The 17,160-nt window shown below is 31.7% G+C and overlaps 1 non-coding gene across 1 annotated transcript; it reads right to left on the bottom strand.

Annotated features, from left to right (window-relative positions):
- Positions 1-9,039: 9,039 nt before the first annotated feature.
- LOC139869771 (small nucleolar RNA R71) lies at positions 9,040-9,146 on the bottom strand. The gene has a single exon (XR_011766351.1). It is a non-coding gene; the product is annotated as a small nucleolar RNA R71 (small nucleolar RNA).
- Positions 9,147-17,160: the final 8,014 nt, after the last annotated feature.

A 17,160-nucleotide genomic window follows, 5' to 3' on the forward strand; every position in this document is an offset into this window, starting at 1 on the left:
CTCATGCCAATGTTATGAACGTGTGTTCTGAAAATAGCAGTTGGAAGTGATTTCGTGAAAAGATCAGCAGAGTTTTTGCTGGATTGAACATATCTCATTTCAATCTGGTTGTTCTTAATGAGATTTTGAGTGTATGAGAAGAATCTAGGAGGTATGTGTTTTGTTCGGTCACTTTTGATATACGCTTCTTTCATCTGTACTATGCAAGCTGCATTATCTTCATAGATAGTTGTTGGACTTTTATCGCGTTCTAGTCCACAAGAATCAGTAATGAGTTGTGTCATTGATCTCAACCAAAAACATTCCCGAGTAGCTTCATGTAATGCAATCACTTCGGCATGATTTGATGATGTTGCAACAAGTGTTTGTTTTTGAGAATGCCATGATATTGCAGTACCTCCATTTAGGAATACATATCCAGTTTGAGATTTAGCTTTATGTGGATCGGATAAACAACCTGCATCTGCATAACCAACCAAATCTTGTTTAGATTCGTTAGAGTAAAATAATCCTAAATCAATAGTTCCTCGAAGGTATCAAAATATGTGTTTGATCCTATTCCAGTGTCTTTTGGTAGGAGCAGAGCTGAACCCTGCCAACAAATTAACTACAAAAGAAATGGCAGGTCTTGTACAATTTGTAAGATACATAAGAGCTCTAATTGCACTAAGATATGGTACTTCTGGTCCAAGAATATCTTCATGATCTTCACATTAACGAAATGGATCAGCTTCAACATTGAGTGATTTAACAACCATAGGAGTACTTAATGGTTTTGCCTTGTCCATATTGAAACGTTTCAAAATCTTTTCAGTATATGTTGTTTGATGTACAAGTAAACCATTAGGCATATGCTCAATTTGTAAACCAAGGAAATACTTGGTTTTTCCGAGATCTTTCATTTCAAATTCTTTCTTTAGAAGTTGAATGGCTTCATGGATCTCTTTATTTGTACCTATGATGTTAAGATCATCAACATAAACAGCTATGATCACATATCCGGATGTTGTTTTCTTAATGAAAACACAAGGACAAGTAAGGTTATTTGTATGCCCTTTGCTTATCAAGTAATCACTTAATCGGTTATACCACATAAGTCCCGATTGTTTTAACCCATATAAAGATCTTTGTAATTTAATCGAATACATTTCTTTGGATTTTACATTTGATGCTTCTGGTACCTTAAATCCTTCGGGTATCTTCATATATATATCACTATCAAGTGATCCATATAGATAAGCAGTCACAACATCCATGAGATGCATTTCTAAATTTTTAGAAACTGTCAGGCTGATTAAGTATCTAAAAGTAATTGCATCCATAACAGGGGAATAAGTTTCTTCATAATCAATTCCCAATCTTTGAGAAAAACCTTGAGCTACAAGTCTAGCTTTATACCTTGTAACTTCATTTTTCTCATTTCTTTTTCGAAAAAAATCCATCTGTATCCTACAGGTTTCACATCTTTAGGAGTGAGAATGATGGATCCGAATACTTTTCTTTTATTGAGTGATTCTAATTCAGCTCGTATTGCTTCTTTCCATTGAGCCCAATCATGTCTATTTTAACATTCAACCATAGATGTTGGTTCTGGATCATCATCATTATTCATGATGTCATATGCAACATTAAATGAAAATTTCTCATCAAGATTTTTCATTTCATTTCGGTTCCATAATATTTTTGAATATGCATAATTGATTGCAATTTTTGTATTGACATCATCAATCTCCTCTGCAGTAGGAGTACTGATTTGTGGTTCTTCTTGAACGCTTTCTTTTACCTCATTATCGGCTGATTTTCTTTTTCGAGGATTTTTATCCTTTGAACCAATTGGTCTTTCACGTTTCTGACGTGGCAAAGATTCATGAGTGACGTTATTGCCAGCTTTTGGAATTTCAATTCGAGCTGGAGTATTTACTACTGGTATATATGATTTTGTCACCATTTTTGTATCTGTAAATGCATCAGGCAATTGATTTGCAAGTTCTTGTATATGCATTATCTTTTGAACTTCTGTCTCGCATTCTTTTGTGCGAGGATCAAGATACTTTAATTGAGGTTCACACCATGAAACATCATTTTCTTTATTTTTCATTTCTCCCCTAATCTAGGGAACAACGTTTCATTAAAATGACAATCAGCAAAACGTGCTGTAAAAACGTCACCTGTCATAGGTTCAATATACCTTAAGATTGAAGATGTTTCATATCCAACATATATTCCCAACCTCCTTTGAGGACCCATTTTTGTACGTTGTGGTGTCGCAATTGGAACATACACTGCACAACCAAATGTTCTAAGGTGGGAAATATTTAGCTCTCGACCAAAAGCAAGTTGTAGGGGAGAATATTTATGACTTGCACTCGGTCTGATGCAAATCAATGCAGCAGCATGTAAAATTACATGACCCCATATAGATACAGGGAGTTTTGTTCTCATTATCAATGGTCTAGTGATTAACTGTAAACGTTTAATCATTGACTCGGCTAAACCATTTTGTGTATGCACATGAGCAACAAAATGTTCAACAACAATTCCTATAGACATGTAATAGTCATTAAATGCTTGAGATGTAAATTCACCAGCATTATCAAGTCTCACCCTCTTAATGGTGTAATCAGGAAAATGTGCTCTCAATTTAATAATTTGGGTAAGAAATTTTGCAAATGCCACATTACGACTTGATAACAGACAAACATGAGACCATCTGCTAGATGCGTCTATTAGAACCATGAAATATCTAAATGGTCCACGTGGTGGATGAATTGGTCCACATATATCACCTTGAATTCTTTCAAGAAACATTGGTGATTCTTTCTCAACCTTAAGTGGTGAGGGTCTAGTTATCAATTTTCCAAGAGAGCAAGATGTACATGGAACCATTGTATCATGATGAATTTTTCTATCCTTTAGTGGATGTCCATGAGTACATTCAATAATCCTTTTCATCATTGTTGATCCTGGATGGCCTAATCTGTTATGCCATAAACTGAATACACCAGGATCAATATATTTTTCATTAACTATCATATGTGTTTCTGGTATATTTATATGTGTATAATGTAATCCAGAACTAAGTCTTGGCAGTTTTTCAATCACGTGACTCTTGTCAGTGATACTTAAATATTTCTCATTTTCTGTTGTCACTGACTGATAATCATACCCATTAAGGTATATGTCGGAGAAACTCAATAAATTTCTGCTTGACTTAGGAGAAAATAAGGCATCATTTATTAAAAATTTTGTACCATTTGGTAGTATGAAATTTTCCTTTCCTATCCCTTTTATCAAGTTAGCAGGTCCTGATATTGTATGTATAGTTCCTTCCGTTGGTTTTAAATCAATAAAATATTTCTCGGATTTAAGTATAGTGTGTGTAGTTCCACTGTCTGCTATACAGAGATCTCCACCACTTGATTGATGTTGTATTCCAGCAAAATTCATATTGAACTTCATATATAAGAAATAAATAGTGAGTACATTAATATTACACAATATTTTACACGCAAATAGATAGTACTGAAACATTTAGCAAACATAATGACAAAGACAGACGATATTAAATCGTTTATTTTTTGAAAGATACACAACAACTTAAACATTCAAGAAATCTTCATATAAATCAGATGGTTTCTCAGTGACTGTTGGATCGAGGTTATCCACAAAGTTTACTTCCTTTTCTTTATCTTTTAGTGAATCCTGATACATCTTAACAATATGTTTAGATGTTCGGAAAGTATTAGCCCAGTGGCCCATTCTACCACATCTGTAGCAAGATTCTTCAGAATTTTTAGAAGAATTTTCTTCAACATCTTGTTTAGTGGGCTTGTTTTGTGGTTGATATTTATATTTTCGTGGATTATTATTTCTTTGACCACCACGGCCACGACCACCACCACATCCACGCCTATTACCATTACCATAAGGATGGTTTCTACCATAGTTATGGCTTTTGGCATGATGATGGTGATGGTTATTATAACCACGACCTTGCCCGCGTCCTTGTCCCTGTTTATAATTATTTTCAGTATTTGCTTCAGGGATTGCAAGTGTACCTGTAGGAAGGGATTGCTGATTTTTCATTAATAGCTCATCATTTTGCTCTGCAACTAAGAGATATGAATTAAGTTCAGGATATGTTTTGAACTTTAGCATTCTCAAATTTCTTTGCACTATGATGTTTGCAGCATTCATTGTGAAGAAAGTTTTCTTCATCATGTCTGCATCACTTATTTCATGTCTACAGAATTTAAGTTGTGAGCATGTATTATACAGAGCTGAGCTGTATTCATTTACTTTCTCAAAGTCTTGGAACCTTAATGTTCTCCATTGTTCCATAGCAGCTGGAAGTAAAATTTCTCTTTGATTATTGAATCTGCTTTTGAGACCTTCCCATAAAACATAGGGATCTTCTACAGTCACATAATTATTTTGTAAGCATTCATCAATATATTGATGAATAAAGCAACATGCCGTTGCTTGTTCTTTTTCAGAACAAGTGTTGTTTTCATTTATGGTTTCAAGAATGCCCATTGATTTAAGATGCATTTTTACTTTTATAACCCATGGCATGTAGTTGTTTCCAGTTGATTCTAAAGGAGTAAATTTAAGCTTTTCTAGATTCGACATTTTCTATTATCAAAAATTAAAACAAACAACATTATAAATTAGAGTCAATTTATATTCATAAGTATATAAACACTAAACATAAATTTAAGATAACATAATGATAAGTAGGCGACAGTGTCGACCATGTGTAAGCAATCATAAATAAATGTTATATAACAGAAATATAAATATTAGTAAACATTGATAATGCTAAAAACGAACATATATTTCATAGCATTATTCCTCAAGAAAGACAAGATTTTAGTTGCAATTGTTCTATTTAAAAGTGATATTCGTTTAAATAATAAAAGGTGAAGACAAAAGACAAATTCGACGAATTGAAGACGCAAACGACCAAAAAGCTCAAAATTACAAAATACAATCAAAGAGGTTCCAATTATTGATAAGAAACGTCTCGAAATTACAAGAGTACAAGATTCAAAACGCAAAGTACAAGATATTAAATTGTACGCAAGGACGTTCGAAAATCCGGAACCGGGACCAGAGTCAACTCTCAACGCTCGACGCAACGGACTAAAAATTACAAGTCAACTATGCACATGAATATAATATAATATATAAATAATTCTTAAAAATTATATATATTATATTAATATTTAAAACCGTCGGCAGACTAAGATCCAATTTGGAGTGAGCTGAAATTTCAAACTCCGCGACTCGCGGAGTTTGAAGGCAAAAAATGCCGCGAGTCGCGGAGCCCCAAATTCTAAAACTCCCTATAAAAGCAAACGAATTCTGATCGCAAAAATAAAACATATATCCATCCTCTCTATATCTATACGTAAATATTTATATTTATATTTTAATTTTAATTTTAATTTTAATTTTAATCCTAATAATAAGGGTATGTTAGCGAATATTGTAAGGGTGTAAGTCGAAATTCTGTCCGTGTAACGCTACGCTATTTTTAATCATTGTAAGTTATGTTCCCCTTTTTAATTTAATGTCTCGTAGCTAAGTTATTATTATGCTTATTTAATCCGAAGTAATCATGATGTTGGGCTAATTACTAAAATTGGGTAATTGGGCTTTGTACCATAATTGGGGTTTGAACAAAAGAACGACACTTGTGGAAATTAGACTATGGGCTATTAATGGGCTTTATATTTGTTTAACTAAATGATAGTTTGTTAATGTTAATATAAAGATTTACAATTGGGCGTCCCTATAAATAACCATATACACTCGATCGGACACGATGGGCGGGGTATTTATATGTACGAATAATCGTTCATTTAACCGGACACGGGAATGGATTAATAGCCACTAGAATAATTAAAACAGGGGTGAAATTATGTACAAGGACACATGGTATAATTGATAACAAAATATTAAAACCTTGGGTTACACTCAGTCGACATCCTGGTGTAATTATTAAACAAAGTATTAAAATCTTGTTACAGTTTAAGTCCCCAATTAGTTGGAATATTTAACTTCGGGTATAAGGATAATTTGACGAGGACACTCGCACTTTATATTTATGACTGATGGACTGTTATGGACAAAAACCAGACGGACATATTAAATAATCCAGGACAAAGGACAATTAACCCATGGGAATAAACTAAAAATCAACACATCAAACATCATGATTACGGAAGTTTAAATAAGCATAATTCATTTATTTCATATTTAATTTCCTTTATTTTATATTTAATTGCACTTCTAATTATCGCATTTTTATTGTTATTGTATTTAATTGCACTTTTAATTATCGTACTTTTTAATTATCGCAAGTTTATTTTATCGCACTTTTATTATTCGCAATTTCATTATCGTTATTTACTTTACGCTTTAGTTTAAGTCTTGTATTTATTTTTATTATTTTACATTTGGTTTTAACTGCGACTAAAGTTTTAAAATTGACAAACCGGTCATTAAACGGTAAAAACCCCCCTTTATAATAATAATATTACTTATATATATATATTTGTATTTTTATAAAAGTAAACTAATATAGCGTTAAGCTTTGTTTAAAGATTTTCCCTGTGGAACGAACCGGACTTACTAAAAACTACACTACTGTACGATTAGGTACACTGCCTATAAGTGTTGTAGCAAGGTTTAAGTATATCCATTCTCTAAATAAATAAATATCTTGTGTAAAATTGTATCGTATTTAATAGTATTTCCTGCTAAAATATAAAGCTATTTTATATACACCTCGCATAACCATCAAGTTATTTTTGGCGCCGCTGCCGGGGAACTCTTAAACGCCGGAAGCGCAACGCTAATATAAAAAAAAGATTTTTAGTTTACTTTTATTAAAATTCGTTTTTATAAAAATACGTTTTAAATATTCGAGAATATAAAAAAGAAAACAAAAATATAAGTATTTTTAAGATTTTGTTAAATATTTAAGTTTTATGAAGTTTCTTTATTTTTTTATAAGTTTTATTTAAGTATTTTATTTTTATTTAAAACATAAAAAATTAAAAAAAAACCGAAAAAAAAATTTAATATATATAAATCTATTTTTAAGATATTTTTAAAATTATAAAGTAGTTCTATTTTTATTTTAGTTTTTAAATATAAGTTTTTATTATATAAATATTTAGATTTTAAAACAGAAAAATATAAAACAGAAAAGAAAAAAAAAACGTCGAATTAAAAACTGTACCTAAGTTGAATTCTGGAACCCCGCGACTCGCAGAGTTTGCTGCTTGGAATACCGCAACTCACGGAGCTACTCTGACACCGACAGAACCCTAATTCAGCATTAATTACGGGTAATTATTAATTATTATTATTATTAACCCTAAATAATTATTATTATTATAATTAGTTTTATTTTAAAGTTTTACTTTTTATTTAATTTATATTTTAGTTAAATTAGTTTAATTAAATTGTAAAATTAATAGTTTTAATAAATAAATAATATAAAAAGAATATTTTTATAAAAATTTGTAACTTTTTACAACTTTTTGTATATTTTTATATTTTGTCCCTTTTTAATTGTTTTAGCGTAATATTTGTATTTTTAGCTCATATTTAGTTTTAAACATAGTTTTTGCCATAGTTATTTTTAATTCTAGATTTTTAGGCTTTGCCGTAGAATTCCTTAAGTGCTTTTTCTTTAGACTAAGATTTAGGTGCTTTAGAATTTTGCGACGCCTTTTTAAGTTTTAGTTTCTTTTTAAGTTATTTCCATTTGGGATTTAGTTTTTCCTGTAAGCTTTAATATTTTTAGACGACTTTTACCTATGTATCAATTATCATTCCAATTAGTAGTCTCAATTTGCGACTATAATTTTAAGTTAGTTGTAGTAATAAGGTTAGGTTAGTCAAGTGTTTTTAAGTGTTATAAGTTTCTTTTATTTTTCCGTCACCTTTTATTTTTCAACCATTTTTCTTTTTCGACCTTTTTCGACGAACTCTTTTTCTTTCTTATTTCTCGCTATTCTAGTTTTAGGACATAGATTTTTATTCTACTTCTTATCTAAATTTCTTAAAATTACGAAAATTTATTTTAAGTGGTTAAATTAATAGACATCAAAATTTTCTGGTTCGTAGTAATAGTTGGATTTGTACGTGGACCGGGTTATTGGAGCCAAACAGTCCTCAATTATATTGAGACCAAACGAATCCTGCCCCTCTGCTGCATCTTTTGGCTATTCGAAACGTGGGCAAAATCAGAAAAGTCTATTGATTGGATAACTTATTATAATTTTTCTTTCCTTTTAAAAACTAATAGGATATTCAGTGAATGCACCGAGCAAGACGTTCACCACCTTTTGTACGTTCACCACCTGTAACTAGATCAAGACATTTTGCAAATATTACTGCCGTTGATTTTTCTTTAGAATCGTCATCCAGTCGACCAAGTACTCCAGTTCAAATTTCCGATAATCCATTTTTGAACCCGACCTCACAATTGAGAATCCGGAGAATATTCAGGAACGATTCGTAGATCCTGAACCATTAAACTTTCCTCCGGAACCACCAATCATTCAAACAGAGATTGTTGAGGAACGAACCATTGAATCAGAATCCTCTAGTGATTCCGATTCAACAAATTCAATTATGGAGAATCTGGAACCTTTAAGTATGGAAGACCGAATGAGAGCTAAATGCACTGGCCAATGTCACGCAATTACTCATCCAGACATTAATGCACCAAATTATGAAATCAAAGGACAAATTCTACACATGGTGACTAATCAATGCCAATTTAGTGGTGCGCCGAAGGAAGATCCAAATGAACATTTACGTACCTTTAATAGGATCTGCACACTATTTAAAATCCGAGAAGTGGAGGATGAACAGATATATCTCATGTTATTTCCCTGGACTTTAAAGGGAGAAGCCAAAGATTGGTTGGAATCGTTACCTGAAGGGGCGATTGATACATGGGACGTTTTAGTTGAAAATTTTCTTAAACAATTTTTTCCGGCATCTAAAGCCGTAAGACTTCAAGCAGAAATTTTTACGTTTACACAGAAGCCAAATGAAACTCTATATGAGGCATGGACAAGATTTGGAAAGTTGTTAAGAGGATGTCCGCAACATGGTTTAGACACCTGTCAAATAGTACAAATATTCTACCAAGGATGCGACATCACTACAAGGAAAGACATAGATATAGCAGCTGGTGGTTCTATTATGAAGAAAACCGAAACTGATGCTTACAAAATTATTGATAACACTGCTTCCCACTCACATGAGTGGCACCAAGAAAAAGATATCGTTAGATCATCTAAAGCAGCTAGAGCCGATTCTAGCCATGACTTAGATTCTATTTCCGCAAAGATAGATGCTGTCGAGAGACGAATGGAAAAGATGACTAAAGATATTCACTCAATACGAATTAGTTGTGAGCAGTGTGGAGGACCACATTTGACAAAAGATTGTCTCAGTATTGAATTAACAATAGAACAAAGAGAGAATATTTCATACATAAACCAAAGGCCTGGAAATAATTATCAGAATAATTATCAACCGCCAAGACCGATTTACAATCAAAACCAGAATTATAACAGAAATATTCCTTACAACAACCAACAATATCCTAGCAATCAACAAGTATCCAATAATACTTACAATCAGCAAAGACCTAATTTTTAAAACAAATCACTACAACAAACCGATGATAAAAAGCTGAATTTAGAAGATATGATGACGAAGCTAGTTGAAACTCAAACGCAATTTTTCACATCTCAAAAACAAACCAATGAACAAAATGCTCAAGCATTTAGAAATCAACAAGCTTCTATTCAAAATCTGGAACAAGAAGTAAGTAACCTAGCAAGGTTAATAGGTGAAAGAAAACCGGGAAGTCTACCTAGTGATACAAATGCTAACCCCCGGAATGAAACAGCTAAAGCCATTACCACAAGAAGTGGTACAACGCTTAAACCACCTGAAATACCTGTAACTTCTGATGAAGCTATTCCTACTCTACAAGAACCACAACCTAATCAAGATAAGGAAAAAGAACCGGTAGTTGAAAAGGTTAATGAAGATAACACAGTTAAGGCTAAACCTTATGTTAAACCATACCAACCACCACTTCCTTACCCGAGTAAAATGAAGAAAGAGAAACTTGAAGCCGAGCAATCCAAATTCTTGGATATGTTTAAACAGATAAATGTAAATCTTCCTTTCATTGATGTAATTTCAGGAATGCCTAGATATGCTAAATTCTTGAAAGATCTAATCTCAAATAGAAAGAAAATGGAAGAACTCTCGGTTGTTACTATGAATGCTAATTGTTCAGCAGTGCTGTTGAATAAGATACCAGAAAAATTATCTGATCCAGGAAGTTTCACAATTCCATGTTTTCTGGGTAGTCTTAGTTCAATAGAAGCATTGGCAGACTTAGGTGCTAGTATAAATCTAATGCCGTATTCACTATACGCTAAACTAGACCTTGGAGAATTGAAACCAACCAGAATAAGCATACAACTAGCCGATAGATCAATAAAATATCCTAGAGGGATAATGGAGAACATGCTAGTTAAAGTTGGTACTTTAGTATTCCCAGTAGATTTTGTTGTTTTGGACATGGAAGAAGATTCTCAAGTTCCTCTCATATTAGGAAGACCATTCTTAAACACGGCTAAAGCAATGATAGACGTGTTCGGTAAGAAATTGACCCTAAGTATAGAGGATGAGAGTGTTACCTTTTCAGTTGATAGAGCAATGCAACAACCAGAATTTGCAGATGATACATGTTATTATATTCAAACCATAGATGCACATGCAGAATTATTAGAAGAATTTGCAGAATTACAAGGAACAGGAGAATGTTCTTTAGGAGAAGGTAATGAACCAATTGATGAAGCTGAAATGTTAGCTACACTTATAGCTAATGGATATGAACCAACAACAGAAGAAATTCAAATGCTAAAAGAAGAAGACAGATATCGATACAAATCATCGATAGAAGAACCTCCAAAATTAGAGTTAAAGCCACTTCCAAACCATTTGGAATACGCTTATTTACATGGTGAATCTGAATTACCTGTAATAATATCGTCTTCTCTTACTGAAAATGAGAAATCACAACTCATTTCTGTGTTGAAAGCTCATAAACCAGCCATTGCATGGAAGATTCATGATATTAAAGGAATAAGTCCTTCGTATTGCACACATAAAATCCTTATGGAAGAAGGTCATAAAACGTATGTGCAACGCCAACGAAGACTAAATCCTAATATGCAAGATGTAGTTAAAAAAGAAATTATTAAACTGCTAGATGCAGGTCTAATTTATCCAATTTCTGATAGTCCATGGGTAAGCCCAGTTCAATGCGTACCTAAGAAGGGTGGTGTGACGACCCGGAAATTTCCGACCAAATTTAAACTTTAATCTTTATATTATTCCGACATGATAAGCAAAGTTTGTTAAGTTGAATCTCAAGAATTTTAAACTGTGTTCATACATTCATTATAACCTCGACCAAATTCCGACGATTCACGAACCGTTATATATAAATAGATATGTATATGTATATATATATATTATAACTTGAGAATATTAATAAAGTATTAAACGTATAATACTTTACACGAACGTATTTGTTTCAATATGATTTTCGACGAAAAAAAAATATATTAAATGATTGGATTATCAGAAACATTGAATTATGGTTACAAGTCTCTGTTGAGAGGTCCACTATGATTTGAGAAAATCTATTCCTCTTAACGATATTCAGAATAATTTGTAAAGCTATTTATAAATAAAAACAAAAAGTGTCATTTACGAAAGTTAGACAAAAGTTAGTGGAGAATTGGTTTCCATAATATTCTATTAATTTAGTTTTAAAAGTACAAAAAACGTTTTCAGTTTAAAAAGAACTTTATTATTAAAACATATATATCTTTTATAAATATCTAGAACCACTTTTGACAACTCATTACTTAACCAGTATGATAAAGATAACGATATTTATATTTTATTTTATTAAATATATATAACAATTTAAATTAATATTATATATATTTATACGCGTATTATACATACATAGTATTTATACTTTTACTATACTTTAACTTTACCTTTACTTTACTTTTACTTTACTTTAACTTTAATAATTCATACTTTAATAATTCATACTTTAATAATTCACTTTAATAATTCATACTTTAATAATTCACTTTAATAATTCATACTTTAATAATTCACTTTAATAATTCATACTTTAATAATTCACTTTAATAATTCATACTTTAATAATTCACTTTAATAATTCATACTTTAATAATTCACTTTAATAATTCAAAAATCTGTTATAAATAGAATTCAATAGGTTTCATTATTTCATAGAAACTTGAAAATATATTTCTCTAAACTCTCTCAATCGAATTACATATATATATTTTCTTTATATTATTTCAAGATATTATTAGTATACATAAAATATTACGACGGAGTGCTGTCCGAGTGATTTCAAAATAGTTTTTTTGAATGAGTCGAAGCTAAGGAAATTATGGGTTATAGCTATGGAGGTGATGGGTATGGTTCATGGGTATGCTCGTGAGGTCAATCTAGTGTTTATCATCTCCGTTGCGTCTACGTACTTTCCTGCAATATTGAATCTCAATATTGATACGTGAGCACTCATAACTTCACTTTTATATATCAATAGTGTATCCCTGACTAGTGCTCGAGTATATAGGATTATGCATGCTTGTACATTCGATATTGTCCTTAGATAGGTTTGTTGAATCCTGAATTAGATACATATGCTACTGAGAAAGGTTATATGATATGCATATCATTGGAAAGCTAGCGAAAAATTAAGAACTTTTCATTTAGATATCGAATGGTTTCGATGAACGGATTAGAAGTTATAGTCAACTGAATTTTAGTATTATTGTTAAAATGATTATTATTACTATCGTCGTTATTATTTTAATAGAAATATCATTGTTATTATAAAATATCATTATTACTATTATATTAGTATTATCATTTTATCATAATACCATTTTTAGTAAATATAAATATTGTTATTTTTTTATAGAATAATAATTATTATTATTACAAAATAATACAACTTTTACTTATTATTATTATGATCAATATTATTTTATCAAATAAATAGGGGATATAAAGATATTTTTCACCACGCGTAATATAATTACATTAATAATACTTACCACTATAGTTTTACGATATTAAGTGAACTTTATAAATTTTACTACTTAAGATATATAAAAGTATATTCTATCATATATAAACGTTAATATAAATTTTTATTAATAAATGACTTTTATTATTATAAAATCTAATAAATATATTTAAATATATAAAACGACTATAGTTAAGTTATATAATAAACACCTATAAATTTTAGAAGTCATTTTGGGTCAAGTTGACTTTTGTTGACTTTTGCATATTAGTCTTGAGCATTAGGATTGTGGTACACTATGACTTGACCAAAAATTGTTAGACAAATATTGACCAACATATAAATATATATAATTAATATAGGTTCGTGAATCCGAGGCCAACCTTGCACTTATTAAATGACGTTATATGTATTTTTACTACGAAATACAGTATGGTGAGTTTCATTTGCTCTCTTTTTATATATATTTTTGGGCTGAGAATACATGCGCTGATTTATAAATATTTTACGAAATAGGCACAAGTACTAAAACTAATTCTATGTGGGTTTAAACCAGAAATATACCCTTAGCTTGGTAACATTAAACTACTTGTCTATGTACGGTAGGCGCGAATCCTAAAGATAGATCTATTGGGTCTGACAAACCCCATCCTGACTATGGGATGCTTTAGTACTTCGAGGTTATTTTAAACACACCTGATCTGGTGTACTTCAGAGGGTAAAACATGAACGTTAAGGCTTGTTACCGGGTGCCTACAATTTATAGAATACTTTTATACACTTGCGAGTGTACATATATTTATAAACGGAAATCTTGTGGTCTATTAATATATTGAAATGATTGTTATGATAAACCTATGAACTTACCAACCTTTTGGTTGACACTTTAAAGCATGTTTATTCTCAGGTATTAAAGAAATCTTCCGCTGTGCATTAGCTCATTTTAAGGATATTACTTGGAGTCATTCATGGCATACTTTGAAAGACGTTGCATTCGAGTCGTTGAGTTCATCAAGATTAATATTAAGTCAATTATAGTTGGATGTAATATGAAATGGTATGCATGCCGTCAATTTTTGATGTAAAGAAAGTTTGTCTTTTAAAAACGAATGCAATGTTTGTAAAACGTATCATATAGAGGTCAAATACCTCGCGATGTAATCAACTATTGTGAATCGTTTATAATGTATATGAATGGGCCCTTTCAGTTGGTATCAGAGCGGTGGTCTTAGCGAACCAGGTCTGCATTAGTGTGTCTAACTGATAGTCGTTAGGATGCATTAGTGAGTCTGGACTTCGACCGTGTCTGCATGTCAAAAGTTTTGCTCATCATTTTTGTCGGAAATTATCTGCTTATCATTCTTAGTCTAGACACATCTTATTACATTGATTACATGAATAGTGTATAGACAAAATTCATATCTTAGAGTATCTGCTAATTCATATCTTAGCGTATCTGTTACTGTAAACTTTGCCTGACATATTCCATAAATTCCTCCGTAATCTACGAAACCTTTTCCTCTATATAATTAGAATACCACCTGATAGCCGGAAAATCATTTCATATCGAAAAATTCTTTATTCAATCGTACGAAATGGAATTCGTCATTAGTTCAAGTCCCTCGGATTCTGAAATGGAATCCCACTCAAGTTTCGAAAGCAGTGTGACCGGAATGGATCAACCAATTAGTCATAATCTATTCTGGATGAATTGGGGATGGGTTCGTAGCAACCTTAATCATTGGAGACAAGAAGAAGGTGATCCCTTCCATCCACCACATTGCCCTCTTGGCGAAGAACCTGAAGCACTTACCGGCGAACCTATTCGAAACACCATTTTCTCTCTCATCTACAGAGTATCTCGTCATGATTATATACTACACCAAATTCTAGATCTTATTTATCCGCTCGTCCGAACCGACAATCACCCCGGTGTAATAGAAGAAGTCAACGAGTTTCGCGCTCGGGTAGTGGCTTTGGAGAATATGGTGCAAAGGTTACAAACACCAGCAGCAGCACCAACAACATAACCAGTACCACCATCAACAACATCAACAGTACCATTACCACCACCAACAACAACCGCATCGCAAACCTCAACTTCACAATCTGTCCCATGAGCATCAACGTCATACGCCCTGTAGATACTAAGGAATACCACAACGATGAAGTATTGATTCATAACTTCATTGGGAAAACATTCTATGACGATTATGTAATTTCTAAAGTTTAGAAATTATCTATCCTAGCCTTAACCATAAATTAAGTGAGTTTAATTTAATATTAACTCATTAAATCAATATTACATCTGAAGAAATATACACATATATTTCCATAAAGACTGTAATAAAATTCTTTTGTACAAAATATTAATTGTGACAATTTTTTTAACGGGTAGGTAATACCCGAGAGATATATAAATTCACAATTAATATATTACATTCTTCGAATCTGATTCAGCAAATCATCCATTATACTCCCTACTTTCACAACAATATACATTCTTTTATAGAAATCAAAATAACCATACTCATTCAAATTCAATTACATATTCTGATTTTGAAATCGCAAAATTTAATTCGAGATATAGCCAAAAATCATCACTCTTAAATCCTTACATCTTTCAAAGCTATACTTTGACTTCAAAACTGTGTTAGAACATCATAGGTATATTAACGATTACAATCTGTGTCTAAACCCTTCGAAATTCCTGAAGACGCTTCAAATAATGAAAAATCGAGATGATGATCCAACCACATGTTACCCACAGTATACACCTGAAAAACTCTCGAAACTAAAGTCATAGTTTAACACGTATCCGTGTCAGACTCTTTGGCATTTATTAGCAAAAATGACTTTTCAATTCCTTACCAAAGTAGACAGTTGTGTCACAGCTCCACAAGTCAACTTCGACTTTTCAATTAAAACGGTCTTATTATAATCTCGATATATACGATGCCCTTTCGCCATCGTTACCGGAGAACCGTTTATGTCCCATCACATTAGCAATAAACTTACCAACAATTTCACTGATCTTTGATTTTCATAAAAATCGATATATTCATTAGAACCCTATCATATACTCATCCGCACTTTGTAACAAGAATTGCCATACCAATTATTGAGAATCAGTAATCAGTATTTTGAAATCTTGCAGCATGTCTATATCAACAGTTATATATACATATAACGTCTACCTCCAAGACTTACATACTTCGAATGTGAAGTTTCTGAAAAACGCCTAAACTGCGAACTAGTTCTCGAAATTTTAAAAAAATGCTGATGAAGCAGCAGAAACTGTCAACGATCTTAACAGTAAAAAGTTTGATGATAAAAAATAGTGTGTTGGAAAAACTCAGAAAAAGAGAAGGTTTGGAACTGGAAAACGGATTGAGCAAAGTATGAAGGAGGCTGTGGACAAATCACAAAGACTAAACCTGCCTTTAAAGAATCCAAATGATTCAGTACTTGCTGAAGTCATTAACGAATACCTTGCTCCTGACTCTAAACCCTTGCGGACAATATCCTTCATCATCCTCTGATATTAGACATTCTAAGATATCATCGTATCTTTCATTATAAATATCATCCATACTTCTGAAGATATTTTTATAATTATTCTTATCTGAAATCATTTACCTCTTCGCGCTATCTGTATTATATCATAAAAGAAACTATTTTAGTTTCTAAATTCTGAAACATTCGAGTTTAAAATAGGAATATTCTTGAAGAAGTGTTGGGAGCTGAAGCATGAGTTAGTATAATATAATGACACTTGATCAACGTGATTATATTACAGTAATTCATGCTGAGTTTCTAAATGAAACATGATGATTCACAGATCATAACGTCATCATGTGCTATGTTACACGACTCTTGTATTCTCTTTGATCTCTAAATATCAAGAAAATATTTCTTGATGATTCGGCCTTTTCCGAGGTATTCTGGTAATT

Source organism: Rutidosis leptorrhynchoides, chromosome 9, assembly GCF_046630445.1.
Source record: "Rutidosis leptorrhynchoides isolate AG116_Rl617_1_P2 chromosome 9, CSIRO_AGI_Rlap_v1, whole genome shotgun sequence".
Lineage (NCBI taxonomy): Eukaryota > Viridiplantae > Streptophyta > Magnoliopsida > Asterales > Asteraceae > Rutidosis > Rutidosis leptorrhynchoides.